The following is a 15,039-nucleotide window of genomic DNA, read 5'->3' as shown; positions in this document are numbered from 1 at the left end:
TCCAATTAGACTAATTTAAATCCAACTTAATTAGGCTTAATTAGGCTCAATAAAATCTTAATCAAATCAGGAATTGACTAAGTCCAACCCCTGATCAAATCAGGGACCAAACCATCTCGACGATTAGGTCAACTCTTAACCTAATCGGATCAAACCCAACTGAATCCAATTCAATTGGACTTGATCCAAAAATAATTACTCAATCAAATTAAGTTAATTAGTGATCAAATTACTAATTAAATCTCTCATAAATACTGAATCCAAATCCGATGGGCAATCGGGCATCAGAATTCATCGATATGTAACCCTGATCGAAAAGTTCTAACCAGTGGGACTCTTGACCTCGATACCCATAATGTGTGAAACTCATGATCAGAGAATCCTGATTCTCGATCACTGAGTCTCAAACATGTAGGATTCTACATTAGCCATCAGATCAGATAGGAACCTCTAATGTGTGTGACCCCGCAGGTTCGAACCTAAGCCGGTAGCACAGGAACCAATTCCTGTACTAATCGAAGTGACCATCTAGCAATGGTACCTGATGTCTGGATTGGTCGAAGAGTTGCAATCGCAACACTCAGAACCTACATGAATATGGTTACTGTATAATTCATCCTTTTGACTCCTGTGTTTAGGATGACTCAAGGTTAAACTGTCAACCCTGATCAGATCATCTGAATCATGCTCAACTCAAACAGTCCTGTGACTCCTCACAAGGACTACCCTGGCCAAGGTTTTGCTAAATTGAAACACGACTGTACACAGCTCCTAAACTAGAGTGGTCAATCCCATCTTGACACACGCACCGACAAGTCAAGTACTTGACTACACCCAGCAGCCTTCCATCACTGAATTAGAAATTCAGGTAGTCAAGTGCCTAAGTACAGTGAGTTGCTTGCAAGTCACCGTAGTGGTCTCAGGTCGGAGGGACATTTATATCCATATTCCATCGGAGCAAATCTTGACAGCAGAAATAGCTCCGGAGTTGGTCACGTTCAGTGCAGATGTACCCTTACATCTCATCTGTATGCCATACCAGTGTCTCCACACTCATTGGTTAAGAGAACAACCAATCTATATGGCACACAACGACCTATGCTTGATAAACGTTGTCGTCCTTGGTAACAACGTATCATTTGGTCGCGAACAGATTTAAGGACTAAACGATAAATCCTCCTTTGTTGAGTCTAAATAGTCCTAAGGACTTCACCATAACATAGGAGTTCATTAGAAGATAAAATATTTTGTGATGAAAAATACCAAAATAATTTTTATTAATTCATAATTCATGTACAAATATAAAAATGAGCACAACCGTCAACAGGCTGACGATTGGCTTTGGGACACTATTCCCAACAATCTCCCACTTGGCCTAAAGACAATCGGTGCAGTATCTAATACCCATCTTCGACTTGCAGTTGTCGAACTCCTTCACCGCAATGGCTTTAGTGAATGGGTCAGCCAGGTTGTCCTTCCCGTCGATCTTCTGAAGATCGACGTCACCTCGATCCATAATTTTTCGAATGAGATGGTAGCGGTGCAGAATATGCTTCGTCCGCTGGTGTGCCTTTGGTTCCTTCACCTAAGCAATGGCTCCAGGCTGTCACAGAAGAGCAGAACTGGATCAACAAGGGAGGGTGCTACTCCGAGCTCGGTGATGAATTTTCTCAGCCACACCGCTTCTTTGGCAGCATCTGATGCAGCGACATACTTTGCCTCGCAAACTGAATCAGCCACTGCGTGCTGCTTGGAACTTTTCTAGCAGATAGCCCCACCATTAAGGATAAAAATAAATTCCGACACACTTTTGCTGTCATCATGATCAGACTGAAAACTAGAGTCTGTAAATCCTATAAGTCTCAAGTTCGATTCACCATAAACAAGCCACTGGTCCTTAGTATTTCTTAAATACTTTAGGATGGTTTTAACAACCTTCTAGTGATTCTTCCCTGGATCAGATTGGTATCTACTCACTACCCCTAGTGAGTATGCTACATCTGATCGTGTACATGTCATGGCGTACATGATAGATCCCACTATCGAAGCATATGGAATCCTACCCATACGCTCTCTCTCTTGAGGTGTTGTCGGACAATCCCTCTTTGAGAGAGAAATTCCATGACCTATCGGAAGATAGCCTTTCTTGGAATTCTCCATGCTGAACCTCTTCAGCATAGTATCAATGTACGTGGACTGAGATAAACCAAGCAACCTTTTAGATCTATCCCTATAGATCCTCATCCCTAGGATGTAGGAAGCTTCTCCCAGATCCTTCATGGAGAACTGTGACGACAGTCAAATCTTTATTCCCTGTAATGCAGGGACATCATTCTCGATTAAGAGAATATCATCCACATACAATACAAGAAATACTACTACTGGATCATTAGCCCACTTATAAATGCAGGGCTCTTCTCCGTTCTTAACGAAGCCATACGTCTTGATCGTCTTATCAAAATGTATGTTCCAACTCGTGATGCCTGCTTAAGTCCATAAATGGACCTCTGTAGCCTGCACACCTTAGACTCATCTGTGGATGTGAATCCTTCAGGTTGTATCATATACACCTCTTCATCCAGCTCTCCGTTTAGGAAAGCTGTCTTCATATCTATCTGCTAGATTTCATAGTCCAGATGGACAGCTATCACAAGCATAATCTGAATGGATTTGAGCATTGCCACAGAAGAAAATGTCTCATCATAGTCTATACCATAACGTTGACGATATCCCTTGGCAACCAGATGGGCTTTATAGGTTTCCACCTTTCTGTCTGCACCTCTCTTCCTTTTGAAGACCCACTTACACCCTATGGGTTTTACTCCTTCGGATGGGTCAACCAATGTCCACACATCGTTGACCTTCATGGACTTCATTTCGGATTTTATGGCCTCCAGCTATTTCTCAGAGTCGGATCTTTGCATTGCATCCATGTAGATGATCGGATCCTCATCATTTTCATCAAGGTCGATAGGATCACCGTCTCAGATCAAGAAACCATAGTATCTGTCCGGTTGACATGGTACTCTACCAGATCGCCTTAAGGGTGCTTGAACAATGGGCTCCGGATCTGATCTAACCAAATTCAGTTCAGATTCAGCAACTTGTGTCGATTTTTTCACCTGCCGAACTTCGTCAAGTTCGATCTTAGGGGCAACAGTCCCTTCACCAAGGAACTCCTTTTCGAAAAAGATTTTCTTAAGACTGACAAACACTTTTTGCTCATCAGCTAGGTAGAAGTAATACCCTTTGGTTTCTTTTGGGTACCCTATAAAATTACACTTGTCAGACTTAGGTCCAAGCTTATCCGTAATTAAACGTTTAACATAAGCCGGACACCCCCAAACCCTAAGGTGCGAGAGTATTGGCTTACATCCTATCCATATCTCATATGGCATTTTGGTTACAGACTTACTCGAAACTCTATTTAGAAGGTAACAAGCTGATTTGAGCGCATATCCCCAGAGAAAGATCGGCAGACCAGCAAACCCCATCATGGATCGAACCATGTCCAACAAGGTCTGATTCCTCCTTTCAGATACACCATTATGTTGTGGTGTTTCAGGAGGAGTCCACTGAGAGAGAATCTCATTCTCTCCAAGATATGTCAGAAAATTATTGAAAAGGTATTCACCTCCTCAATCAGATCAAAAAATTTTAATACACTTTTCAGTTTGTTTTTCTACCTCATTTCAGAATAGTTTGAATATTTTAAACGACTCCGATTTATGCTTCATTAAATAGACATACCCATACCTCGATAGGTCGTCTGTAAAGGTTATGAAGTAGAAATATCCACCTCTTGCACTTGAGCTCATGGGTCCACATACATCAGAATGTACCAAACCCAAGAGTTCATTGGCTCTCTTACCTTTTTCAGTAAAAGGTGATTTGGTCATTTTACCAAGAAGACAGGACTCACAGGTTGGAAGTGATTCACAATCATCTACTTCAAGAATTTCTTCTTGAACCAACCTGTTTATCCTGTTCTTATTGATATGACCTAGCCTACAGTGCCAAAGGTAGACTTCTGACACATTATCTATTCTAGGGCGTTTACCGAAGGTTTGAACCACATTAACAGGTTGTGATAGAAAGTAAATTCTATTATTAAGTTGTCCAACAAATATTGTAACACCATTCAAAATGATATTGCAAATATTTCTTTTTATTAAAAATTGATAACCGTTCATGGCCAAAAGGCCTACAGAAATAATATTTAATAAAAAGCTTGGACAATAGTGACATTCACTCAGAATTATGTTTCGAGAATTGATTACAAGGTTCATGATTCCTAATGCTAGAAATGGAACTTTGCTTCCATCTCCAACGTTCAGGAATCTCTCGCCTTCATCAAATCTCCTACTGACTTGCAGACCCTGCATCGAATTGCAAATATGATAAGAGCTTCCGGTATCTAATACCCAGGCAGTAGTATCACAAATGAAAAAATTGCAAGGTGTTATCATATAAGTACCTTGCTTCTTCTTCGGCCTGTTCGGGTCCAGGGAAGCAATGTATAGAGGACAGTTCCTCTTCCAGTGCCCCTACTTCTTGCAAAAGAAGCACTCCGCCTAGCTCTGGTCAGGCTTGCGCTTCTTGATCTGACCCTGTGCAGACATCCCAGCATGCAGCTGCACCTTCTTATTCTTCTTCTTCTTGTTCTTGTTCTTCCCTTTCTTAAAGGGCCGACGACCAGAAGAAGACCCTCCCACAACATTCACCGACTCCTTATGGAGCTGGTGATCCTTCTCAAAGTTCTGCAGCAACCCCAACAAATCGTGGTAGTTCACTGCAGACTTTGTCATCCGAAAATGAGTAAGGAAGGGGAGGAAGGACTTGGGCAATGAATTAAGGATCGCATCCTTACCGAGCTGCTCATGCAGAGGAAAGCCCAGTTTAGTTAGGTGCTCAATCATTTCGATCATGTACAGTACATGATCAGTGACTGAGGCTCCATCCCTCATCCGAGCATTGAAAATGGCACAACTAGTTTTGTGCCTTTCAACATCGTCAGGCATGCTAAAGGAGTTGTTCAATATTTGAAGCATCTCCTGTGGCTGGGCATTCTCAAACCTGCGGCTGAACTCATCATTCATTGCCGCCAGCATAATGCACCGAACGGTGGTGCAGTCGTTGAGCCACTTCTGATAAGTGTCTCGGACCATCCCTCTAACGTTCGGGGCTGGCTCCTCAGGTGTCGGATCCGTTACTACATAAAGGATCCGCTCATGCTCAATGATGATTTTTAATTTTTGATACCAGCTATCAAAATTAGATCCCATGAGCTTGTCATTATCTAATAATGACCGGAGGGACAGGGTAGTGGCCATAGCTGCATAAAGAAAAACCAGACCTCTATTAGTACATAAATTATAAATATTAAAGATTTGGACTTTAGTCTAAAGTTTCTCCCAATATTTTTTACGAATTGGTAGCCTCAACCTCCAATTCGAGGAATTACTTTAATTACTTAGTGGGTACTAGAATCCACACAGACTACACACGAGCCCAACTTTGGTTAGTCAATCCATGTGCATCTATGGGTAGGTTCATAATCAGTTGTTTCTCTAAATAACTTTTAGTAATTGATTTTGCTTCAGAACCTAATCAATATGCTTTGGCCTCCACTGAAAAGATCTAGTTAGGTCCAACCATTAACATGATTTGATTTGGTGAATCGGACCAATAAATGATCAGGCCCGACTTTGACCGGCCAATCTGACCACCATCTGAAAGACTCAAACCAAATTATCATATTATGAATGATAATTCCATTAGTCAATAAGCACCAGGCCTTTGGGCCCCCAATGATTATTAAACTAATGGACTCATTATCACTCACTTAATGGGAGGCTATGACTTAGTTATCAATATAACTTAATCATTTTTAAGGACCTAATAATTTTTGAGGATTTTATTAAAGGATAGATGAGAAAAAAATATCCAGCCAATTTCAATCCTCCCACTGACTTCACCAAGTCAGATTAAAAAGGATTTAATTAAAGCTGGCATTAGGAGTACCTAAATCAGTCAAACTGATTTACCTAATGACATGGGTGAGCCCTAATTATCAAGTGATCTAATCAAAATCTAATTCACCAGGTTGGCCAGGTAAGTGAGATCAGTGGTGGGGATAAGGCATTAACTCATCAGAGATCGAATCATTGCGAGTAGCTCCCACTTAAAAACCACTGGTCAAACTGCCATACTTACCTTAGACACCAACGGGTTCATTAGTTTTAATTTGATCAACTTAGTAAATAGGGTTCCACCACATAGCCATGAATTAAGTCCATCTTGGTCTAGTTAAAGACATGGACCCATTCAACTACAACTATTGGAGCTGAGTCTAGAGTATCCTTGACCTAATCTAATTCAACTTTTGATTAGATTTGATCAATTACTCTAATTTAGTCTATTTCTTTAAGCTAACCTTAGGTCTAACCCAATTATGGACCTAATCCATCTAACCCATTGACCCACAAGTTTATGCAATTGTCTTAGGTCTTAATTCATAATTCTAGACCTACTAGACAACACTTAATTCTTTTAATTAAGTATTTAGGCTGATGGGTCAGTGTTTGGCATTTCGAAAATAATTTTTAAATTTGAAAGGTTTTATTTTTTGTTTACCAAATATGTTGACTCATTTTACAAATAGATCAGCATATTTCATAAATAGCAATCCTATTGCTAATTACATAACAGAAAATAACTCAATCAAAATAAATCATGAATATTTCTTTAGATCTAATCTAACACATTCATGATAAATTTCATAATTAAACCTTTACATCTTATTTCTTTTTGCTGCTTCATCTGCATGGGATATAATTGCAGCGGCACCCCTACCGCCATAGGAGACCCCATCGAATGGGAGGAGAGGACCTTTAAACCCTGCTTTTCTCCTATGACCGGACGGCCATGGCAACCAACCCAATTCGATTACTTACTATTTAGATCAAGTATATCTAAATATACCAATTTCAAAATTTAAATTTTAAATTTTAAATTTTAAATTTTAAATTTAAAATTTGGAATTTTAAATTTTGAATTTCAAATTTGAAATTTCAACCAAATTTCAAATTTTAAATTTCAAATTTTTAAATTTTGAATTTCAAATTTTAAAATTTAAAATTTAAATTTTGAATTTCAAATTTTTGAATTTTGAATTTCGAACAACTTTCAAAATTCAAAATTCAAATTTTAAATTTTAAATTTTTGAATTTTGAATTTTGAACAACTTTCAAAATTTAAATTTTAAATTTTAAATTTAAATTTTTAGATTATAACTTAATCTACGCATGCAAATATATATATCATATCTAAGAACCCGCTCTGATACCATTTGTGGAGAAATTCAGTACAGGGGTAAAATGGTAATTTTAAAACTTTTTCAAAATCATGATTTTACAGTGGAAAAATATTAATTAATCTAATTAATTAACATAAATTTATCCTACACTAGGATCTAAATATAATATATAGCATGCATGCATTTAAATTTAAAATTTAAATTTGAACAATAAACACTTTATTGTAATGTGTTCAGAACACAATACCTTTGTGCGAATAGTAGATCGCCGCAATCAGATCACCGTCGAAAGATTCTGATCATTGTGATGCAGCCACACAACGTGTCTGACCTCTGTGGATTATCCACACGAAGCTTCCGGTCTGATCGACTCCTCATGAGTGCTAGCTCGTTGTAGAGCCCTTTTGACGGCTGATGCTGATCGAACTCCTTCGATCGATGTCTATCGATTCTTTGAACACTTTGAATCATCAACAGATATACTTTAGAGGATGTTGAAGATCTCTCTGAGATTTTGTGGGCTCACGACACTCGTAGCTCACTTTCTCACTTCCCGAATCCCAGGCTAAAACTCTAGGGAACTCACCGGAAACCTTGCACCCACTTTTCTTTCTTTTCTTTCTTTTTCTCTTGAAAGGATATGGACTTCCTTCTCATGCACAAGACTTCTCACGCCTCAGAATTTTTCTTCAAAAATCTTCTTCTTGCACGCCCCACTCTTCTCCTCCTTTTATAACAACGTCAAACGTCTTATCCAAAAGAAAGGATAAAGATGAGTAATTGCACATTTGAATTCAAATCAAATTTTGAATTCAAATGACACCAACTCATCCCTTATCCACTAAAGATGTGAGGCGTGGCTTAAATTATGCATGGAGTGATTTCATGAGAAATCTTTTCTCATGTAATAAATAGGGCATAAAAAAAGGGATAAGGTGCAAAGATTGATTGTCCATTCAAATTCAAACTTTATTTTGAATTTGAATGGCCAACCAATCATCCTTATCCATTCATTTGGCACATTAAAGTGGGGCATGGAGAGGGCTTGGCATGAGAAAAAAATTCATGAGAAGTTTCTTCTCATGAATTCAAATGGGTGCAATGGAAGTGAGGTGGCGCATGGAGATTGGGTCAAGGTGGTTTAATTATTTAAACCAACCTAATTGAACCGAATAAGTTAGGTCCAATTAGACTAATTTAAACCCAACTTAATTAGGCTTAATTAGGCTCAATAAAATTCTAATCAAATCAAAAATTGACTAAGCCCAACTCCTGATCAAATCAGGGATCAAACCATCTCGACGATTAGGTCAACTCTTAACCTAATCGGGTCAAACCCAACTGAATCCAATTCAATTGGACTTGATCCAAAAATAATTACTCAATCAAATTGAGTTAATTAGTGATCAAATCACTAATTAAACCTCTCATAAATACTGAGTCCAAATCTGATGGGCAATCGGGCATCAGAATTCATTGATATGTAACCCTGATCGAAAAGTCCCAACCAGTGGGACTCTTGACCCCGGTACCCATAATGTGTGGAACTCGTGATCAGAGAATCCTGATTCTCGATCACTGAGTCTCAAACATGTAGGATTCTACATCAGCCATCAGATCAGATAGGAACCTCTAATGTGTGTGACCCCACAGGTTCGAACCTAAGCCGGTAGCACAGAAACCAATTCCTGTGCTAATCGAAGTGACCATCTAGCAATGGTATCTGACGTTCGGATAGGTCGAAGAGTCGCAATCACAACACTCAGAACCTACATGAATATGGTTACTATATAATTCATCCTTTTGACCCCTGTGTTTAGGATGACTCAGGGTTAAACTGTCAACCCTGATCAGATCATCCGAATCGTGCTCAACTCAAACAGTCCTATGACTCCTCACAAGGACTACCCTGGCCAAGGTTTTGCTAAATTGAAACACGACTGTACACAGCTCCTAAACTGGAGTGGTCAATCCCATCTTGACACATGCACCGACAAGTCAAGTACTTGACTACACCCAACAGCCTTCCGTCGCTGAATTAGAAATTCAGGTAGTTCAGTGCCTAAGTGCAGTGAGTTGCTTGCAAGTCACCATGGTGGTCTCAGGTCGGAGGGACATTTATACCCATATTCCATCGGAGCAAATCTTGACAGCAGAAATAGCTCCGGAGTTGGTCACGTTCAGTGCAGATGTACCCTTACATCTCACCTGTATGCCATACCAGTGTCTCCACACTCATTGGTTAAGAAGACAACCAACCTATATGGCACACAACGACCTATGCTTGATAAACATTATCGTCCTTGGTAACAACGTATCATTTGGTCGCGAACAGATTTAAGGACTAAATGATAAATGCTCCTTTGTCGAGTCTAAATAGTCCTAAGGACTTCACCACAACATAGGAGTTCATTAGAAGATGAAATATTTTATGATGAAAAATACCAAAATAATTTTTATTAATTCATAATTTATGTATAAATATAAAAATGAGCACAACCGTCAACAGGCTGACGATTGGCTTTGGGACACTATTCCCAATATTTATACCCAACACCAGTCTCCCTACTTCTGAGTTCGAATTTCGAATGAAGGAAGTACAGAGAATTTCTTACGATCGAAGTTGCTTCCCTCGATTTTCATGCTCGGTGGTTGCCAGATATTTTGACGTTCGGCATGCTGGTACTAGAGGCTTTTCGAAAAAAAATTCTTCTTTTTGGAATTTTCGTCAGAGCATGGCTCTAGGTACGATGCAATAATGACTTTGTCAGCTACCAGCCATTTTCAACAGTCTGTCAAGGTGAGTGGGATACGCAGCTAGTGCAGACCGGTTAGAGGAGATCCGTAATCATTATTGCGCCAGATCCTGGGGTCTATTTAAACACGTTCTCCTCCTTCAGGGGTCTCACTTTGCCTGAGATAATCTCTCGATTCTCCTCCTCTTCCCCGAGAGTTCCAGCTTCCTCTAGCATCCTTCTCGGCCTTAGACATCCTCCGGATCGACTTCTATCATCCTTACCATCTTCCTGCACTCTTGAGGCCGATCTAGGTTAGTTTCAGAACTCCTTGTCATTTTTCTATCCTTTCTTCTTCGTATTCTGTTCGTTTAGCTTCCTTGAGGGCCTGTTTGCTATTTTTCCTAATTTTTTTGAGATTTTATGGCTTCCATTTGATCCAAAATATCTTCTAATATCTCCTCTTCTAGCAGTTCTAGGAGTTCGTCAGCCCCAGTTCTCCAAAGTTCTGGTACCGTAGACGAACCCGTAGCTAGGATCGAACCTTGTCTGGCCTTTGCGTCGGACACCATCCCCGGCTCCTTGACTCTGGATGAACTCTCGCTGATAAGGATTCAGTATGGAGTTCCTCTGGAGTACGAGCTGAAGCTTTTCAGGCCAACTGACTGGGCTAGCGCCCCTCCTCCCGACCGCTTCTGTCTGTACCAGGAGGCCTTCCATGCCGGACTTCGACTTCCACTGCCGTCCTTTGTCGTTGCTCTCTTCCATTTTTTGAACATTTCTATAGCCTTCATCGTGCCGAACTCCTTCAGGTTTTTGATAGGATTTCTTTCTCTTTGTAGTTTAGCTGAAGTTCGGCCGATGCTTTCTTTGTTTAGGAATTTCTACACCTTCAAGCGTCATCCCTCGACAAAGGACTGGTGGTACTTCTCCCCTCAGTTCGGTAGAAAGGGGTTGCTGAAAGGCACCCCTTCTTCTATCCACAACTAGAAGGAGAGGTACTTCTATGTCCGATGTCCGACCTTGGAGCTAGGATTATCTCCTTGGGGCTCTCTGAGGGATTCCGTCCGTCGGGCTTCTAGCCTGAAAAGGGACGACCTCGAAGCCTCCAAAAAGCTCGAGGCCTATCGAGCCCCCCTCCTCCCTGAACTTCTGAAGGAACAACTTTTGTTCAACATCGGTCTGAGTCCTTTTAACCCTGCCGGTATCATTATTATATATATATATATATTTCTTTTCTTCTCCTTTCTCTTATTCCATCTCTAAGCTGTGTTGATTTTCTTTTATCGCAAACATGGACGCAAGCGTGGCTCGGAGGTTAGCCCAGGGTCTCAAGACCCACAAGAGGAAAGACGCCTCGACTTTGGGATCAGTGAAGAAAGCCAGGATAGAAAGGACAAGCTCGATTGTGCCTGCTCTAGTGGCCATCACCATCGAAGTTCCTTCCGATGTCGAACCCGAAGTCCCCCGAGCCCTTTCAAGGAGCCCCCCGATCGAGGATCCCGCTCCAGAGGCTCGTCCCGAGGGGGCATCCGAAGCCGAAGGGAGGAGGAGAAAGAAGACCCTGGCCCGGAGGAGCCACAGTCGTAAGGTTACCGTCGAGGGGGCCGGCGGCTCCGAGGAAGACCTGAGGGAAAATTTCTTCAACAACAGGGACTTAATAAAGAGGCTGGTCGAAGGGTGCATTCTGCTCGAGGTCGTCGAGAGGATTGTCCTAGCCGATCCCGAGCTGCGGGTCTGGGACTCTCTGAGATCTTTCCTTGAAGTAGGTTAACTCATCTTTTTCCTCCTTCCTGCTTCTTAATTTATTCTTCAGCCTTTATATTGACTCTCCGATCTTTCTTACAGATTGGGCACCAGCTTGTCGCCAACGTCGAGGCGGTGAAGATTGCCAAGAGGGAGGCAGCTCGTGCAGAGGAAGGTCGTCTGGTTGGGGCTACCTGCCTCGAGGAGAAGATCGTTGAGGTCCTAAGTCTCCAGGAGGCACTGGAGAAGGAGGGACAAATTTCACTGGTTGAAGCAAAATTTGAGTGCAGGGGTAAAATGGTAATTTTAAAACTTTTTCAAAATCACTATTTTACAGTAAAAATAATTAATTAATCTAATTAATTAATATATATTTATGCTACACTAGGATCTAAATATGATATACAGCATGCATGGATTTAAATTTGAAATTCAAATTTGAACAGTAAACAATTACTGTTTTGTGTTCAGAATACAATACCTTTGTGCGGGTAGTCGATCACCATAATCTGATCATCGTCGGGAGGCTCTGATCATCATAATGCAGCCACATAGTGTGTCTCACCTCTGCGGATCGTCCACACGAGGCTCTCGATCTGATCGGCTCCACACGAGTGCTAGCTCGTTGTAGAGCCCTTTTGACGGCCGATGCTGATCGAACTCCTTCGATCGATGTTTATCGATTCTATGGATGCTCTAGATCATCAACAAACATGCTTGAGAGATAGAAGATGCTCTCCCTTAAATTTGGTGAGCTCACGACACTCATAGCTCACTAACTCACTTCCCGAACCCCAGGCTGAAACCCTAGGGAACACACTGAAAATCCTACGCCCAATTTTCTTTCTTTTCTTTCTTTTTCTCTCGAAAATTTTAGACTTTCCACTCATGCACAAGAGTTTCTTACACCCCACTTTCTCTCTCAAAATTTTTTTATGCACGCCCCACCTCCCTATCTCTTTTAAAATAGTTCAAAACGTGTCTTATCCACGTGAGAGGATAAAGACAAGTGGTTATACATTTGAATTCAAATCAAATTTGAATTCAAACTAAAACCAACTCATCCCTATCCACTTGGGCATGAGAAGAGAAGGTGCGAGGCTACTTTGTGCATGGAAAGGTTTCATGAGAAACTCTTTCTCGTGTGAGATGTGGGGCACTAAAGTGGATAATGTCATGTAGGCGCAAGAGATAAGTTATCCATTCAAATTCAAACATTCTTTGAATTTGAATGGCTAACTAATCATCTTTATCCAAATATTGGTGCACAAGAGTGGGTGTGAGAAGGGCTTTGCGTGAGAGAAAATTCATGAGAAGTTTCTTCTCGTGAATTCAAATGGACGCAGAGATTTAAGGTGGTGCAGGGATTCAAATTCAAATGGTGGTTGATCTTAATTGAACCAACCTAATCAAAATAGGTTAAGCACAATTAGACTAAATTACATCTAACTTAATTAGGCTTAATTAGGCTCAATAAAATTCTAATCAAATCAAGAATTGACTAAGCCCAACCCCTGATCAAATCAGGGACCAAACCATCTTGACGATTAGGTCAACACTTAACCTAATCGGGTCACACCCAACTGAATCCAATTCAATTGGACTTGATCCAAAAATAATTACTCAATCAAATTGAGTTAATTAGCGATCAAATTATTAATTAAACCTCTCATAAATATTGAGTCCAAATCCGATGGATAATCGGGTATCAAAGTCCATCAATATGAAACCTTGATCGAAGAGTCCCAAACCAGTGGGACTCTTGACTTCGGTATCCAAAATGTGTGGGACTCATGATCAGAGAATCTTGATTCTTGATCACAAAGTTCCAAACATATAGGACTCATAGTCCACAAATATTAGGACTCTTCATCAGCCATTAGATCAGATAGGAACCTCTAATGTGTGTGATCCCGCAGGTTCGAACCTAAGCCAGTAGCACAGGAACCAATTCCTGTACTAATCGAAGTGACCATCTAGCAATGGTACCCAACATCCAAATAGGTCGAATAGTCGCAATCGCAACACTCAGAACCTACGTGAATATGGTTACTGTATAATTCATCCCTTTTGACCCCTGTGTTTAAGATGACTCAGGGTTAAACTGTCAACCCTGATTAGATCATCCGAGTCATGCTCAACTCAATCAGTCCTGTGACTCCTCACTAGGACTACACTGGTCAAGGTTTTGCTAAATTGAAATATGACTGTACACAGCTCCTGAACTGGAGTGGTCAATCCCATCTTGACACATGCACCGACAAGTCAAGTACTTGACTACACCCAGCAGCCTTCCGTCACTGAATTAGAAATTTAGGTAGTCCAATGCCTAAGTACAGTGAGTTTCTTGCAAGTCACTGTGGCGGTCTCAGGTCGGAGGGATAGTTATACCTATATCCCATCGGAGTAAATCTTGACAGCAGAAAAAGCTCCAGAGTCGGTCACGTTCAGTGCAGATGTACCCTTATATCTCACCTGTATGCCATACCAGTGTCTCCACACTCTTTAATTAAGAGGACAACCAACCTATATGGTACACAACGACCTATGCTCGATAAACATTATTGTCCTTGGTAACAACGTATCATTTGATCGCGAACAGGTTTAAGGACTAAACGACAAATCCTCCTTTGTCGAGTCTAAATAGTCCTAAGGACTTCACCACAACACAGGAGTTCATTAGAAGATGATAATTTATGATGAAAAATATTAAAATAATTTTTATTTATTTATAATTTATGTACTAATACAACAAAGAGCACAACCGTCAACAGACTGACGATTGGCTTTGGAACACTATTCCCAATAGAGGAAGGTCGCCTGGTTGGGGCCGCCCACCTCGAGGAGAAGATCGTCGAGGTCCTAAGTCTCTGGGAGGCACTGGAGAAGGAGGGACAAACCTCATCCAATCTGAGGACCATCTTGGAGGAGGAGAGAGGGAAGGCTGAGGCCGAGGTCTCCGCATTGAAGGCACAGGTTTCTGAATTGAAGGTGCAGGTTTCTGAACTGAAAGCGTGGATCCCATCCCTGGTCTCGGAGGCAAGGGCCCGAGCAGTGGAGGAGTTCAAAGCCTCCTTCGAGATGGAGGATCTAAAGGTCCAGATCGGCCAGGATGCCTTCATCAAGGGTTTCAAACTTTGCCAAGAGAAGGTGGCTGGGAGGTTTTTCGAATTGGATCTCGGCTTCCTGAACGAGGCATCCGATGATGAAGTCGGACCATCCAAAGTCGTTGCCGGTCCT

Source organism: Elaeis guineensis, chromosome 3 (genome assembly GCF_000442705.2).
Source record: "Elaeis guineensis isolate ETL-2024a chromosome 3, EG11, whole genome shotgun sequence".
Classification (NCBI taxonomy): Eukaryota; Viridiplantae; Streptophyta; class Magnoliopsida; order Arecales; family Arecaceae; genus Elaeis; species Elaeis guineensis.
The sequence above is the reverse complement of the archived record's forward strand: the minus strand, read 5'-3'. Positions refer to the sequence as shown.